Source organism: Lissotriton helveticus, chromosome 6, assembly GCF_964261635.1.
Source record: "Lissotriton helveticus chromosome 6, aLisHel1.1, whole genome shotgun sequence".
NCBI classification, from domain to species: Eukaryota; Metazoa; Chordata; class Amphibia; order Caudata; family Salamandridae; genus Lissotriton; species Lissotriton helveticus.
In genome coordinates, this window is record NC_136067.1 from 1,817,684,404 (window position 1) to 1,817,701,866 (window position 17,463).

The following is a 17,463-nucleotide window of genomic DNA, read 5'->3' on the forward strand; positions in this document are numbered from 1 at the left end:
TTGGATAACTGAGAGGTAAAAATCACAACTCCCACTCCGGTGATTGCAACAGTAGGGAAAGTGTTGAAATGCAGAGACGTAACAATTAATATTCTCACTACAGTCAGTTAAAAATTAAAAAGAAACAACATATGAACAATTTAAATATATATAGATATATTGTTAAAAATGAAAATACAAATATAATTAATATTACAAAAACTTTGAAAAAAATATTATAATGTTAAATACATATGACAAATACCTACAAATATTATATCAATCATTTCCGCAATAAGAAGTGCTTTTGAGAATACGTCTAAATTCATAGATTCTTTTCTGATTAAAGAGGTGCAATCATTACCCTCATATTTGAAGGATACAGGGGATTTTCTGAAACAAATTTATGATTTACCCTGGGAGGATGATTACCTATTGGTCACTATTGACGTCACCACATTATACACTAGTATAAGGCATGAAAGATGGCCTAATGGCAGTCAAACACTTTTTGAGGAATAGATCTATTCGGTTATGGGCTCATACCGAGATGCTTTTAAAGATAGTTGAGACTTGCCTAAAGAGTAATTTCTTTTTATTTGGTGACACCCTATACCACCAAATCTGTGGTACTGCTATGGGCACCTGCTTCGCCCCCAGCTAAGCTAATTTGCATATGGGCTGGTGGGAGGAGCAGGTGTTCCGGACGCAGTAGCAATTGGAATGTGATGTGCATATTATGCACTGGAGTCATTTTATCGACAATTTATTTTTGGTGTGGAAAGATGATGAAGTTAAGGAGTTTTACAAGGATCCAGTCAAATAACCTCAACCTCAAATTTACAAGTGAGGTATCTGAAACAGAGGTCAACTTCTTGGATTTAACAGTATACTTTCACAATGGTAAAACAAAATTGTATAGAAAGCCCACTGCAGCAAACACGGTGCTGCATGCATCGAGTTTCCATCCGGTTAATCTCAAAAGGAGCATACCATTTGGAGAATGTATACGAACTGAACGTAATTGCAGTGAGATATTGGAAACCGAGGTAGAGTTTGAAAATCTCAAGGGAAGGTTCAAAAGGAGAGGGTATCCAGGTGAATGGGTTGATTCAGCGATCTCTAGAGTAAACAAACTAAAGAGAGATGATATATTATTTGGGGCTCCGAAAAAGAGAAATGAGAAGAGAAATCAGTGCAGACTGATTACAAAATACAGTGTGCAACAGGAAAAAGTAAGAAGTATTCTGAATCGCCACTGGCATTTAATTAAAAAGGATCCTGTGCTTGGCAAAACAGTCCCACGTAGACCAGAGATTACTTTTAGACGTGTGAAATCTTTCAGACAGGCGCTTGTAAAGAACAGAATGAGGAAAAAGATAACAAAGGGAACCTGGCTGGATAAACAGCAAGGCTTTGTAAAATGTACGAAATGCAAAGCCTGTCGCCATGGAGTAAATACCAAAGAATACAAAGGTGGTACTTCCAATGACGTAAGGAAAATCAAACGCAAATTTAGTTGCAAAACGGATTTTGCAGTCTACGTGCTGCAGTGCCCATGTGGCCTGCAGTACGTGGGCAGCACAATCCTAGGGGCCCACAAACGTGTGCTTCAACATTTGAGGGCAATTAAAAATGGAGACCGGGCATACCCTGTGGCCTGCCATTTTGAAAGATTTTACAATAAGGATGCCTCTGGGCTTTCTTATTTTGTAATAGACTCTTTGGAAAGAGACATAAGAGGTGGTAACCGTGAAAAAGCACTCCGTAAATTGGAATCAAGATATATAATAGAATTTAATTCAAAGCAACCAGAGGGGCTGAATATGTAGGAGGATATGTACACGCATTTGTAAATAGGGGATAGATGAAATGGCAATGACGATAATCTGCAAACCTTGTTTTTATATATTTTTAAAGCACTATTATGACAGACAAGCAAGTGTTCAACCAGACACAAATTCTTATGATATCAAGATAGATTCGTGTGATGTGTGTTTTTTTGTACCCAGTTTATAAAAAGGAGGGAAGTATTGCCCACTGGGGCTGGATCTAAAAGTGTTCATTCATTACCCATCATAGAATGATGTTATTTATTAATTTGACATGCCCGCTGGGGCTTGACGAGTAACTGATTGTAATAATGAGGTTTGAATTAAAAAAAAAAACGTTATTGTAACAAGTGAGACGATAACACTTCGCACTAGTGTTTTGCAGGTTGCAATCAATTGAGATGGAGAAGCAACTTGTTAGACTATGCCGAATTGAATTAACAGTTCTGGTTGGCAAATTGAATTAATAGTTCTGGTTGGCTAATTGTTATTCAGGCAAAAGTATTTGAAGTTTGTCATTATGAATTGCAATTTTTACAAACAAATGCTTCTAAAAAAACTACGAGTCTGTCTACACTTTTCTTTTTTTTTTGTAGTTTAACACGTGACACGTATTGAAAGAAGTTTAAAATGGCTGCTTCTTACTTTTGTAAATTTTGGTGAACAAGGCAGCAAGGACTGCTGAAACGCGTTCGATAGAGGCCGAATTAAATTAATCTTTGGCAGCTATACACGGCGTCGTTGTTTTCTTTTGAAGAAACAGAGAAAGCGTGGTGTGCATATATATATATATATATATATATAGAGATATATATATATATATATCTATATATATATATATATATATGATGCTCAAGGTTTCACCACGATTTGTATATATATATATAAAATAAAAAATAATAAATAATAAATATGTTAAATAATAAAATTAATATAAAAAATAAAGTCTATTTAATATACATTTTAAAAAATATATAATGGACTAACTTAATATAAAAAAGTTAAACACGCATACATAATAATTCATATATATTTACTTTAAAACAATTAATAAACTAATCATTTTAATTTATTTTATAATTGTTTTAATTATATAAAAATTTACAAATATATATATTCATATTTATATGTACCAATAACACAATATCTAATAAAAACATTCTATTATAAATTAAAACATTGAACTATTTAAAAATCTTCAAATTTACATTTCCCACTCCAGTGAGTTCAACAGTAGGCAAAGTGTTGGATAACGGAGGGTTAAAAATTCATATTCCCACTCCAGTGAGTGAAACAGAAGAGAAAGTGTTGGATAGGGGAGGGGTAAAAATTACTATTCCCACTCCAGTGTGTTCAACAGTAGGGAAAATGTTGGATAGCGGAGGGGTATAAATTAATACTCCCACTCCAGTGAGCGCAACAGTAGGGAAAGTGTTGGATAGCGAAGGGGTAAAAATTACTATTTCCACACCAGTCAATGCAACAGTAGAGAAAGTGTTGGATAGAGGGGGGGTAAAAAACACTGGGGCATATTATCAAGGGATTAAAAGCCAAGAAAGCGGAGATAAAATTATCTCCCTATCAGCAACAGGGTGCTAACACGCAAATTCGCATGTTAGCACTCTTTTTCTCTACGCTTCCCCTTGCATCTCTAATGAGATGCAAAGGGGGCGTTCCAGAGAAACATAATAGGAGAAATGTTGTTAAGCAACATTTCTCCTATTATCAAGGATTTCGCTAACCTTGTTAGTGATTAAAAAAAAGCAGCGCTAACCGCGGTTAGCACTGCTTTTTTTACACCTGGTATTTTCCTGACTTAGCCATGATATCCTATGGAAGGTGGATATCATGGCTAAGTTTGTGATCCCCTATCATCAAGCTAATGCCAAACTTCGAGAGATTATCGTTGGTTTTCCAGTGATAATCTCTCATTTGGCAGTTAGTGTGAGGATTTTGATCACTTCTGAGATAAATCTTGCTAATAGCAAGTTATCTCTGCAATAATTTCCGGCGATGCTTAGCGTTAAAAAAGTTGTTGCTAAGCATCGTTAGCGATAAATATCGCTAATCGTTGGTAATATGCCCCACTATTCCCACTCCAGTGAGTGCAACAGTAGGGAAAGTGTTGGATAGTGTTGGATAGCGGAGGGGTAAAAATCACAACTCCCACTCCATTTATTGCAACAGTAGGGAAAGTGTTGGAATGCAGAGGCATAACAATTAATATTCTCACTACAGTCAGTTAAAAATTAAAAACAAACAAAATAGTAACAATTTAAATATATATATATATATATTGTTAAAAATGAAAATACAAATATAATTAATATTACAAAAACTTTAAAAACATATTATAATGTTAAATACATATGACAAATACCTACAAATGTTATATTAAATAAAATAAAAAATAATTTCCAAACAAATATGTATTTTAAATTACAAATTATTTAGAAACACAACATTAATTATGATATAAATTTACTTTTTTTTATCTCCTACCCTATACTACCACACAATTCACAACCCACATCTAAATTAAAAAAGTACTTCCTTAATTAAAATAATTAACAATGAAAGAAATATTATTAATTAAATAACAAATTAAAGCTCACAAAAAACATTTAACTATCCACACTTTACCCCCATAACCCACACCTAAAATTAAACTATTAAAAAAATAATTACACAATTAAAACCGATTTCCAATTAAAAACTAGTATTTAACAACTAATTATAAAGTAAGAAAAATTAGTTTACTCCCCACACCATATCCTTATAACAATAAAATCCCCACACAAATATAAATTAATTATTTACAATTAATTAACAACTAATTACACACCTAAAAATAAATCACCCAATTACCATAATTAATGATCAATTAATTAGTTCATATAAATTAACAATTAATTATCAATTGATCAGCCATAAATGACTTCCCTCCCTTTACCTCTATTAACCCCACAACCCGCACTCAAAATTGATTACACAATTGCCATAATTAATTGTCAATCAATTAATTAATATAAATTAAAAACTAATTAATAATTCATCAAAAATAAATGACTTCCCACCCTTCACCCCTATAAACCCCAGAATCTGCATCTATTTTTTTTACACAATTACAATAATTAATTATACATTAATTAATATTAATTAACAACTAATTAATTGTTAATTACAAATAAATTACTTCCCATAATTAACTCTATAAAATCTAAATTAAATAAATAAAAAATAATCATTAATTTATTATAATTAAATTACTTCCCACGCTATACCTCTATAAACCCACAACCAGCTAAGGAACAAAAAAAATCCAAAATGTAATTAAAATAACATTCATAATCTCAAAAAATGTAACACATATATTAAAGCATTTAAATAATACTTATACAAAAAAACATACACCACATACATTTAAAATATAAACTAAAATACATAACACTAATTAAGAAGTCCTTATTTTAAACAACTATATTTTTGCAAACAATATTAAGGACTTCTTCTATATTTTTTAAAATTATATTTCTTACCTTAAATTTGATTTTCTTGACCACGATATTCTTGCTGTTGATATTTCCGAAACACAATATTTACAACTCGATATTTGTGTAAGTCAACATTTCCAACTCAATATTCTGTCTCAACACCGCATAGAGTGGAGTAGCCTATTGTGGAGTGACATGGATAGGCATTGAGTGGAGTGGCGTAGAGGGGAATAACGTACAGTGGAGTGGCTTACAGTGTAGTCTCGTAGAGTGGAGTGGCAGTCAGTGGAGTAGCGTATAGTGGAATAGTTTATAGTGGAATAGCTTACAGTGGAGTGGCGGGGAGTGGATTGATGTAGAGTGGAGTGGTGTATAGTGGAATAGCGTTGAGTGGAATAGTGTAGATTGGAGTGGCATCTTGTGGAGCGGTGTGTGATAGAGTGGAGTGGTGTGTCACAGAGTGGAGCCGTGTGTCATAGACTGGAGTGGTGTCCAATGACGTGTGGGTAAAGTGTGGTACATTGAGTAGAGTGGAGTGGTGTAGTTTAGAGTCAAATAAAGTCTAATAGAGTGGAGTGGCATAAAGTAGTGTATAGTGGTGTGGAGTGCAGTAGAGTGGAGTGAGTTAGCCTAGAGTTGAGTTAAGTGCCATAGATTGGAGTGGCTTGTTGGAGAGTAGAGTGGAGTGTTTTAGATTGTAGTGACATGTCGTACGGTAGAGTAGAGTGGAGTGGCATGAAGTGGAGTGGTGTAGACTAGAGAGTTGTAGTGTCTAGTAGTGTGTCGCAGAGTGAAGTGACAGAATGGAATACTATAGAGTGGAGTGGAGTAGAGTGGACTAGAGTGGAGTCTTGTAGAGTGGAATAGTGTACAGTGGAGTGACATGCAGTGGAATAGCATATAATGGAGTGGGTACAGTGGAGTGGCAGAGAATGGAAATAACGCAGAGTGAAGTGGCGTACAGTAGATTTGAGGTTCAACGGAACAGCTTTGAGTGGAGTGGTGTACAGTGGAGTGGCATACAGTGCATTGGTGTATAGTGGAAAAGCCACACTTTGGCTGTGTTATGGGTAAAGGCCTTAGACATAGGTAAGTAGTAGGTTTTATTGTCGTTTGCTTTCTATTACCACTTTGCTAAAGTGATAATTGGTAGGGAAATTTAGTTATATTTTTCTATATATTTTTCAAAAGGTGTACGGTGTACCGCACTTGCACTTAAAAAGTACTGCAATAGTTACAGAATCTTAAAATATAGAAAATTATTTTTTTTAAATGTTTCATTTTTTTAACAAATGTATTCATTTTATCCAGCACTGTAATTTGTAGGTATTACTTGTATTCTCATAAAAGCCCAGGTTTTAGTGTGAAGGACTTCAAACCTGGGCTTCTATGGGAATTCTCAAGGGCATATTATCAAGCCCCTTATCGCTGCTTTAGCGGCAGTTTCCTGCCACTAAAACGGTGATAATGTTATCGCTGTTCTTGATAATATGGCCCCACGTCTCTATTGGTCTGTTATAAACACCCCTACAAACAGAACTCAGAAAGATGCATAGAGGAAACACTTGTCACAGTACACACTATACATGAGTAATATGTTGCATGAAAAAAACTACAGAAACACAACATCTTGGAAAAGCAATTAATGCAAGTGTATGTAAAACATGAACTGTAAGGACAGTGTCTGTTTTTGCTGACTATGGCTGTAACCAGTGGCGGGGCACAAGAGAGGCCAGAACTGTTACAGATGGGGCATCAGACTCACCCTGTCACCTCTAGGCCCCTGCCATTCCCTAGCAATGCCAACACAAAGATCCTTCATCGTTCATGCTGCTAAGGTTATGATGTGAACAGAGCAAGAGTAACAACTCACTATGCATGAATGAATCAATAGTTTCCTTTTAAATAAATTGCTGATGTATCAAATTCACTTTTGTTAGGAATTACTAATTCTACCTACATGTTGTATTTATGGCTGCCTACCAGACAGTGTTAGTTGTTTGCCAGAGTTCATGTTAAAACATACACTGAGAAGGAATTTGGTCAGTGCTCTTCAGTCATTGGTAACTTTGCTGCTACTGCTTTCTTCAGTGAAGAGACTTTAACATCAGACAACTGGAGTATTGAACATTCTCTCAATTTGCAATGATGATTGTAAAAACAGAACATCTCAGGTTGCAACTGATAAGACGGTTGCTAAACCTTACCCTGCTAAGTAGTATGTCACAGGCAGCTGCATGTTTGTATTTGCTGACGTTGATGTCCGGCTGGTGCCACAACATGCTGCAGCAAGAGGTTGTCAGATCACTGCACTGAGGGTACTGGTGGGGCTGGCCGGTATATGAGCAAGCTATAGAAACAAATAACACCAACAACCATCTTAGGGGTAGCTGGTGAGTCATAATGAGAAGGCAATACTTACCCTTAAGTATATTGTCACATGATTGTGACAATGCAGGCCAAGCTAGATGAGAATTCTTCCACAAAAATTCCTGGCAGGGCCATTTCTTTTTTTTCAGTGATGGATATTTTAATAATTTGGGTTACTGGTTGAGAGGGCTGAAACCTTACGCAAGCAGCAACCACAATACTTGTCAGGGTGAAGTCACAAGCAAACCCCAAATTAAACTGTGCTCAACCCTGTGGTAGCTTGACACAGAGCAGTCAGGCTTAACTAAGAGGCAATGTGTAAAGTATTTATGCAGCACTTCAAACAGTAATGAAGTGAAAACCCTACACAAGAAGAATCCCACACCAAATAAAATGTAATAAATAAATCAAGACCAAAGTGACAAACATCCAATCAGTTGAATCAGAGATATGCAATTTTAAAGATTTAAATCCGAAATGTCCAGCGTGCTACTCGCGGCAATCTGGTTGCGTCAGACCAGGAGAAACTCACTAGCTCATGGCAACTGCGATGGAGCGTAGGTCAGATTCAGGATCAGGTTAGTAATGCTAAAATGTTACCTTTTCAGTCCAGCACAAAGAGTCCTGTTCGAGGTGGAGGGAGTTGCAAGGGGCAGGAAAGTGTTTCAGACGGTTGTCGATGTAGCCCAAAGAGCAGGCGGAGCTCCCCGCGAGCGGCAAATGCTGTAGCGCGAAGGGCTGAGTTGAATCGAACGTCACGTTGGTAGGCAGTGCAAGCAGCAAGATTTTGGTGCCAACTTGTCCATTCACAGTTGCAAGGAGTCCACAAACTTCAAATACACTCCACTAAGGCCACCCCAAAGGTCCAGGACCAGAGGGGCACCATTTGGGGGTCAGGGGCTTGCTGCTTCAGCTGGACCTGGGTGCTGATTTAGGTGGCTGCGAGCCTGTTATGTCTTGTGCCTTTGAACAGGAGGCCAATAAACTATCACTCTGAGAATCCTGGGTTCAGATGCAGGTCCAATCCCTCTGACTCAGGCAGGAGTGCAAGAGTGCCACAGGGCAGCGGGGCAGCAATCCAGCAAGGCAGCCATCTAGCAAGGTAGTAGTCTGGCAGGGCAGAAGTCAAGCATAGTGGCCCTTATTTCAGCTGCACAGCAGTTCTTCTTCCTGGCAGAGTCTCCACAGGTCCACAAGTTTTCTGAAGAGTTAGTGTCTGAGGTTCAATATTTATACTGGGTGCTTTCTTAGACGTGAGAGAAGCTACTAGAGGTTTCCCTTTGCAGTGCACAGGTTTCCTGACTCCCCTGCCCTGGCTCCAGAATAACTACAGTTAGTATGCAGCCTTTGCTCTGAGGCAGGACACAGTCTAATTAAGTCTATGTAGGGCTGAGCCCAGCTCAGATTTTTTGCTGACCAGCCCACCCGAGTTTGGACCCAGCCATATGCAAATCAGTCTTGACCCTGCTCCCCATGAGAACAGTTCAGCACGAACTGCCAAGCCAGGTACTCCCTGGACCAGAAACAAGCATCCTGGGACCAGTTTTGGAGTATCACCCCTCATCAGCAAGGATAACTTGTAATTTCCCCCTTGTAATAAATTAGAATACATTTTGATAAATGTATATATATTTTTGATGCATTGTATTAATTTACTTATTTTTAATTTTGCCATTTTCTAATTTAACATTGTTATATTGAACTATCACATAACTGCTTGGTGGCTTCAAACAACATGATACACAGTTACATGTACTTATATGGGGCCGATTAGGATGGCGGATGGATCGCCACCGCCATGCAGGCGGTGGCGATCCGTCCGCCATCCGTGCCCGTCCGCCACCTATTTCCCCCCGCCATATTACAATGGTGGGGGGGACCACGGCGGCCGGAAACACCGTCCGCTGCTTTTCTGCCCCGGTCACCTTGCGGCCGGGGCGGAAAAGGGTTCATATGGCTGGCGGTGTCTGCCAGACACCGCCAGCCATATTAGGATGACCTTATGCAGATACCTTTCTGTGGCGGCATGCCGCCACTGAAAGGCATGCGGTCTTTACTTTGGACCCCATGGTGAAGGCGAGAGGGGGCGGACATGGGGGGTACCTGTGGTACCCCCCTGCATTTGCATACACAAAGCGGCAGGTACCGCGCGGTGCCTGCAGCTTTGTGTATGCAAATGCATGCCTGCATTTTTTATATTGCGGTGGGCGGTGCTTTAAGCACCGTCCGCCGCAATGTTAAAAATGCACGATGCGCCCGCCAGTGTGGCGGGCGCATCATAATTGGTGTGGCGGGACCGCTGCCCATGTGGCGGACGGTTCCGTTTTCCACAGGGATGGCAGACGGGCAAAGTCCATCCGCCATCCTAATCGGCCCCTTGTGTGCTTTATACTAACTGTATCTTCATGCTGGCAAATGAGTTGCCAATGTGAAAACAACGTAGTCGTAATGAAACTGCTGTTACCCAAAACAGCCAAAACCTTCAAGAGGGCCAGCTTTAGTGGTAATGACACAAAAGAATGACATGGGGAGGGGATTTCCTTCAAATATGCCAGCCACATATCGCTATTTCATTGTTTATGATGGATAGGAGTACCTTTCACCTCTCAGCAATGTGATAAACTAACGCCATATAATACAATTAAAAATAATAAAATGCACAATACAACAAAACAGTCAACACACAAATCAATATAACAACCACAGTTGAACAACAACCTCACAGAGGAAAAATGCAGCACACACATACAGAAGCACACAAAACAACAGATTGCTATCACAACAAAATGACACACAATAAGGGGCCGATTCCGATCTGGTAAAATTCTCGTCTGTACGATTCGCATCCGGAGCCGTTTCCGTACGACTCGTACACACACCGTACGACTCGACGAGTACGATCTGGACCAGGGTATCAGGACGCGATTCGTATGGTCCACGTCAGGTAATGGCGATTCGTACGGAAAAGCGCACATTCACATACACATTGTACGGTGCGTACCCCCCCATGATCGCAGGGGTACGCACCGTAGCCCTGCGATCATGGGGGGTACGCACCGTACACCCAGCGGACATGGGGTATGCACCGTACACCCAGCGTACATGGGGTACGGTGCGTACACCCCAAGATCGCAGGGTATGGTGCGTACACCCCTGCGATCATGGGGGGTACGCACCGTACCGCGCGGGGGGGTGTTCCGTACCTGTTTCGGGGCGAACTCTGCCTTTACGGTTGGTTTCAGCTCCGGTAGAAAAAGGCTTGTACGGTGCGTACCCAACACGAATCGTACTTGCCGGTTCGGAAAAAGCAGCCGCGAACTGTACAGATGTCGTGTACAGCGGGTTCCGAGGGAGATTCATACGGGGATTTGATTTGTACGGTCCCTGTACGATTTGCACGGAGTCCAGCTCCTGGTACGGATTGTACTTCGTCGTACGTACAGGGGACGTTGCAGGGTACGATTCGTACGGGAAAAACGCTCCGAGCGGCAATTCGGAGCGCTTTTTACCGGATCGGAATCGACCCCAGAATGTGCTCGAATTCTGACAACACAATACCACCTCTGGAAACCGGCTTTCATAGTACGGTGTTTGCACCAAGTACTGCCTTCACTTACCTCCCAGGACACGAAGTAGCACCAGTCAAAAATTATGTGCGATCCTGTCCAAAAACATTACTAGAGAATAATGCATACAACAAGGTAATTTAAAATACTATAACATCATGTGAGTATATTACATTGCTTCCAGTCATTTTGTTGAACCCAGTTAATCCAATTAAGAGCAAGCTGTGCAGCATTTAGATTAAGTCTCACTCATCTTTCCAACAATTGTGTGGAATTCAGTATTTTAGTATCTCACATGCGCTTGATTTGTTTTTTTGTCACTTCTATTTGGATCATACCTGGTTGTAACCCTTTTATTTCCAACCTATTCCCTGTAGGATATATAATCACAAGTGTGTGCAAGGGTAAGGGCAATTTATTTGCTTTTGTAATAAATGTGCTATTATTTGAATCGCCCCATGAAAAAAAAACATTGCTGAAGTTTTAATACTTTGATAAGCTTTCTTACAGTACACTGTTCCTTGCTAACTGATGCCAATTTATTTTCAGTGACTTTGATGGGTATAATAAGTATGATATCTCAGCTCCTTTTACTTCACAGTTTGACTAATAAGCTTGGAAATGTAAATATTTTGGTTGAAGAAAAACATAGCCATTTCAAATATTGCCCTTCTACAAAGAGCCTTCAACAGAAAAAGCAGACCCCAGACTGGATGTGCTTCTCGGTACTAAAGAGATTAATAATATTGAAGTTGACACCCCAGGACTATGGAATGATTTAATTGTATCTCCTGGCACCACGTTGAGCCTTAAAGTCACACTAGACAGATCTTTCAAGGGCACAATTAGATGATCATGGCATTCCCTGGACCTCTAGTATCTTTTCTATAAACCCATCAGTAAACTTTACATGTGTGAACTAATGTGATTCTCTTAGATAGAGTTCCATGTAGGTCGACAAATTTTAATTGTCCAGCCAAAAAGTGACTAATAGTTGGTTCAGTTCTGAATTAATAAAATCAAAGTGTATTCAAATGTATTTGGCCAGAACCTGGAGGAAAATGTTTGAACCTAACCTCGAAGTCACACATTTTATCCAAGTGAGATCAGCAGAAATCAGGATTGAAATGCACAAAACTAGCTGTACTACAATACCTAGACCGGTCTCACCTGCAAAACAGTATTTTTGTCTTAATCCTGAATTAATTAAGAAATTCAAATAGTACTAGTTGATTATTACCACTTCTAAATATATTTGCAGCTCTCTCACACATATATCAAGCATACAATGATGAAAATATATGCTGAGATTGAATGCAATAACTCTGTAAACTCTTAGCAGTTCCTTAAATATGAATGAAAACCTCCTTTAGACTCAGACACTCATCTCTTTAAACATTTCACACCTCTCATTGAGAAATGATTCAAACACTGGGTGACAGAATGCAAAGGTGGCGTCCATTATTCCCTGGAATGTTTAAGTCCCTTGTTCTCAATGAACATTTCTAATCTGCATTTTCAGCAGGAAATTGTGCCTGCACCTTGTAAGCAAGTACTGGTCACACCGCTCTTAAAATAGACTTGACTGATGCTTCTAAAATGGAAAATGATTATCCAATCACTCTCTTGGAATCGATGTTGGTATGATAAAGGTATAACAGCTACATATCTTTGTAGAAGTACGAGGAATTCTGGATACATTTCAGGCAAGACTTTTCCTACACTGCACTGAACTATTTGAGGCATTAGCTATATGGTATATTGCTTGTGTATTTTGTTTCTCTTGTTAGACTCCCCCTTCCTAACACAAGAGGAAGATCAAATTACTTGGTGTTGTATATCAATGTGTTACTGTCTTGTGTCCTGATGAAGGTGGAAGTGAAATAAGGTATTTGCACTGAAACGTACGTCCACTTCTTGTAATCAGCCTGCAGCTGTAAGCCACACAAGGAGGAAAACACATTCCTAAACTCCATGACATTTGAACTTTGGGGCAGATGTATCAACATCCTGATTTGCGAATCTAAAATAGCGATTTTTTGGGAAATCGCTATTTGAGATTTGCAAATAGGGATGTATATAGAAAATCGCAATTTATTAGCGATTTCTTAAAATTCCTTAATTGCGATTAGAAAATTGCGAATCGAATTTAAGGAATAATTTCCCATTCATTTCTATGGGCCAGGAGGCCCATAGGAATGGATGGGAAGTTATTCTCAATTTGCGATTCGCAATTTGAGAATCGCAAATTGAGAATAATTTCAAGGGTGCAAGGGTGTCATAAAGACACCCTGATGCACCCCTGAAATTAACATGTGTGCGCATATGGCACACATACATGCCCTAAGGGCATGTATGTGTGCCATATGGCACCCTCACAAATGCCAAAAAGTGCATTTGTGAAAGAAATCGCAAATTACCACCAACTTGAAGTTGGTGGTAATTTGCGATTTCTTAAGGAGAATTCTCAAAAATGAAATGCTTGTTGCATAGCATTTAAGGAATCGCAAATTTAGCGATTCCTTAATTTTGCGATGCGATTTCCTTGATACATAGCATTTTGCAAAATTTCTGTCGCAAACGCTGCTATTTTGCGAATCGCAGCGTTTGCGACTAAAAATTGCGTTGATACATCTGCCCCTTAGTGTCTTCAGATTAAGATTTGTTTTTTAATTAAAGAGTAATATTCTTTGGTTTAATTCATTGAAGAAAGGTGGGGGCCTAACTGATTTTGTTAAACTGTAATTGTATGAGTGTTTCTTTCTTTTATGTTAGATCTAAATTATTTATCCATGAATTATTGTATAAGAAATACATTGTTGTTTTGATGCACAATTGATCTTAAAGGCTGATTGCATTGTTGGGCTGGGAAGAGTTGTTTTTCGGATTTGATACAGAATTCACCAATACAGAACAATATTTATACACCTAAGTTTTTGGAATAGGAGTGGACATATATGTAATCTGGTGCAAAACGCATAGGCAAGGCCATTAAGAAGGTAACTAATACTTTGAAGCATAGTGGCTATACACACACCTTTTCCAATGATTGTCCACTGACTTAAATACATAGATTTATCCCAAACAAAAGGTTTGGTCAAGGGCACACAAGGGGAATTTAAAGTTTAGGATTCCTCCTCAAATTGCCTGATGTTGAGTCATACTGTGAATTCTGATCCCTCTGATTACAGGAGTTTGCACAGTGATCGAACCAAAGTGTTGTGTGATAATTATTGCATTGCAATTGCTGAAATATACTGGGGGTAAAATGACAAGAAAAGAGTTTAAGATTTTGGTATGATACATATGCTTAATTTCCAGGGTAATAACTTAGAATGTAAGGTAATTACCTCACCCAAATAAAGACTTAGGTTTAGAGTTATGGAATTTAGAGGTGCGGTATATACCCCGAGGTTCGTCCAACTCATAAGCACTTTTTTCAGAAGAATCATATTAAAAACGTATAGTAGTTGTGGACAAACCAGTAGAGCCTGGAAATGTTTGAGTCTTCTGAAAGTGAGAAATCAAGTCAGATAAATGAGGAGCAGATATCTGCCTTTCAGAAAAATGTGACTCGGCCACAAAATCTGTAAACAGTACTTTTTAGAAATAGAGTAGCAGGGGAATAACAAGTGCCTCGTGAAGTGGCACACAGCATGCAAGGAAAACAGGCATCATGCGTACACCGAGGCCCTTCAGATTCGTCAGGATGCCACAGTGATTTGAAAGCTTGCTATTACCAGCTGATGTGAGTGATCTGCAGGTCACACACTTAACTTCTGGCAAAGTAAATTTAGCCTTCATGCTTTCAAGCTTGGAAAGTAAGTGCATGACGTCAGATGTTAGGTTGCTGAATACAAATGTTGCCTAGTTCTGATTTCTCTTCATGACTCTTTTTTGCACCACCCCATACTTCGTGGATCTTTATTTCCGTTTTGAAAGTTCTTATTTATCCTTGCTTTCAATTGGTATTGATTTTCTATTTTTTACTTCCTCGTTCATTCTCACTTTCTTTTGCTTTTCTCTTGCTTCCTTTTGTGTCAGGGTCTAATGACGAAAAATAAGTCCCAGTCCTCAAAAATGAGTGCCAATAGCCACCACCATTACACATTCAGAACCATTAGTAGCAGAAAACTGGCATTTAAACAGGTGCTATCTATTATGCCATGCCTTGCTTTCTTCTACAGGTTCTCCTTTACAAACACGAGGCATGGGCTTTACACTTCTGAGTCTATAACTTGCAAAGTAAAACGCATTACGGCTCAAAGCCAACAGGCCTGCAGCTAATGAAACTCACAGAGGTGAAGTCCTCACAGAACACTTTTCACTTGCTCCCTGGAATGATTTATTGACATATAGTTGAAAAAAAACAATGTTATTAGAGGTCATGCTCTTGTGTAGAAAAAAGCCCAGTAATTTATGGTGCAATTAGCCTATGCATTACAGCACGGCTGCCAGACCAATCGCTTCTAACGTTCAACCCAGCATTGGTTGTTTTTAATTATATATTTGAGAGTGTTTTCAAAGGTGACACGAGAGTGCTGCGGTGTTACTTTCTCTTTATAGCTTTTTTATTGCTGTTAAACAGTCAAAACACTTAATTTATTTGCCTTGATTGATATCTCCTAATTACAGGGACCTGCCTAATGGAGGAACAGCTGTTGTATGTCATAGTGCAGCAGTCTCCTCCCCTGGCAACAAAGAGCCTGGCAGAATTCCTCCTCTTTGCCTGAAAAGTCTGCCTTTCCTGCTACATGCGGTGCGGCCAGCCACCTTTCTCAATGTTGATTACATTGACAGGGAGGTTGCTTGTCATCAAGGCAGATCAAAAGGCATCCCTGTGTTTTGAAGACAGTGAAACTTTTATTTGAGTGATAAAATGTGGCTATGGATGGAGCAGTCAATTTCGAGGTAACTCAGGCCCCCTCCTGAATGGGAATGCTCCACAGGTGGGCAGGAAATTGATTCATTGGAAACTGATGCACAGCAGATGGACTCACAGGAAATGGACTGAGCATTTTTCATTATGGATGATATCAAAGCGGCCAGTAAATTGTACAGCAAACGGATATAGGTATGATATCAAAGCAGTCACTTGAGAAATGTGAGCAGTGGTACCTTCGAAGAGTCCAGGCAGTCCACTGCTTGAGTCAGCTCATTAATTGCTGGTCCATACCGGGACATCTTATTTAGAGAGGCAATGACAAATAAACAAAGATGGAGGAAAGGTATGCATTGTGTGTGCTAACAAAGTAAAATCGGAAACCAGAAGAGTTGTTCTTACAGCCTCATTTAAAACAGTTCAGTGTTTGCAACCCAGGTGTGACTGTAATAAATGAACGCAAAATGAAATAAAAAAGCATTCTTTGTTGCATCCAATTGAATGCCACAGCTCACAAAGACCTTGTGGCTCTGGTGTCGTGTCGGGTCCTATTTGGGCAGCAGCTAGCATGGTGGGAGTGATATTTATTTACATAGGAATGTGTTTTATTTACTTTCTCTTTCATTAATTATTTATTATTTAAAATACGTATTTGTTTCTAAGTGTAGTAAATAATGTCCTGTCTCCTTTTGGTTACTTCGCATTGCTGTCAACAGAACAGTAATGGCCCATAAGATTCTTGGTGAATGGATGGTTAACATACACCATCTACTGCAACAAGCAACAACTTGATGGAAGTAAAGCTTGAATTAGCGACTGCCAGTGACTGAGACTTTTTGCAAGCATTCCACCCATCATCTTTGTGTTTTGCTCAGAGTGATGTCCTAGGTGATAAATCCAATGCTTATTGTGCCACAGGAGTGAAGCTATATTTCAATGAAAAGGCCTAAATAGGTCATAACCAGCCCAGGGTCGCATGCATTCAGAGGGGATCTGACTGGACTGTTCCACCTGAAAGCTGCAATTCCGTATATCTTACTCATCATTTATATTAACTATATATTTGCTAAGAGACAAGCTCAAATCAACTGTATTGGCGACAATCTAAAATCCTTCCAATAGGGTCAAATAAAGAGCCTTATCACTCCTGGGTTTCTAATCATTCTCCCTCTGACCCTCTTTTTACCCCCCTCATGATAATTTATGCTTCACTACCTTCACATACTGTGCATCTACTCTCCCCACCCTAGCTTCTCACTTCCTCAACTACCTCAGAACGTTCATGCACACTATCGGACTCTCCTTTGATTTATTGTCGTTATATATGGTTATTAGCATCT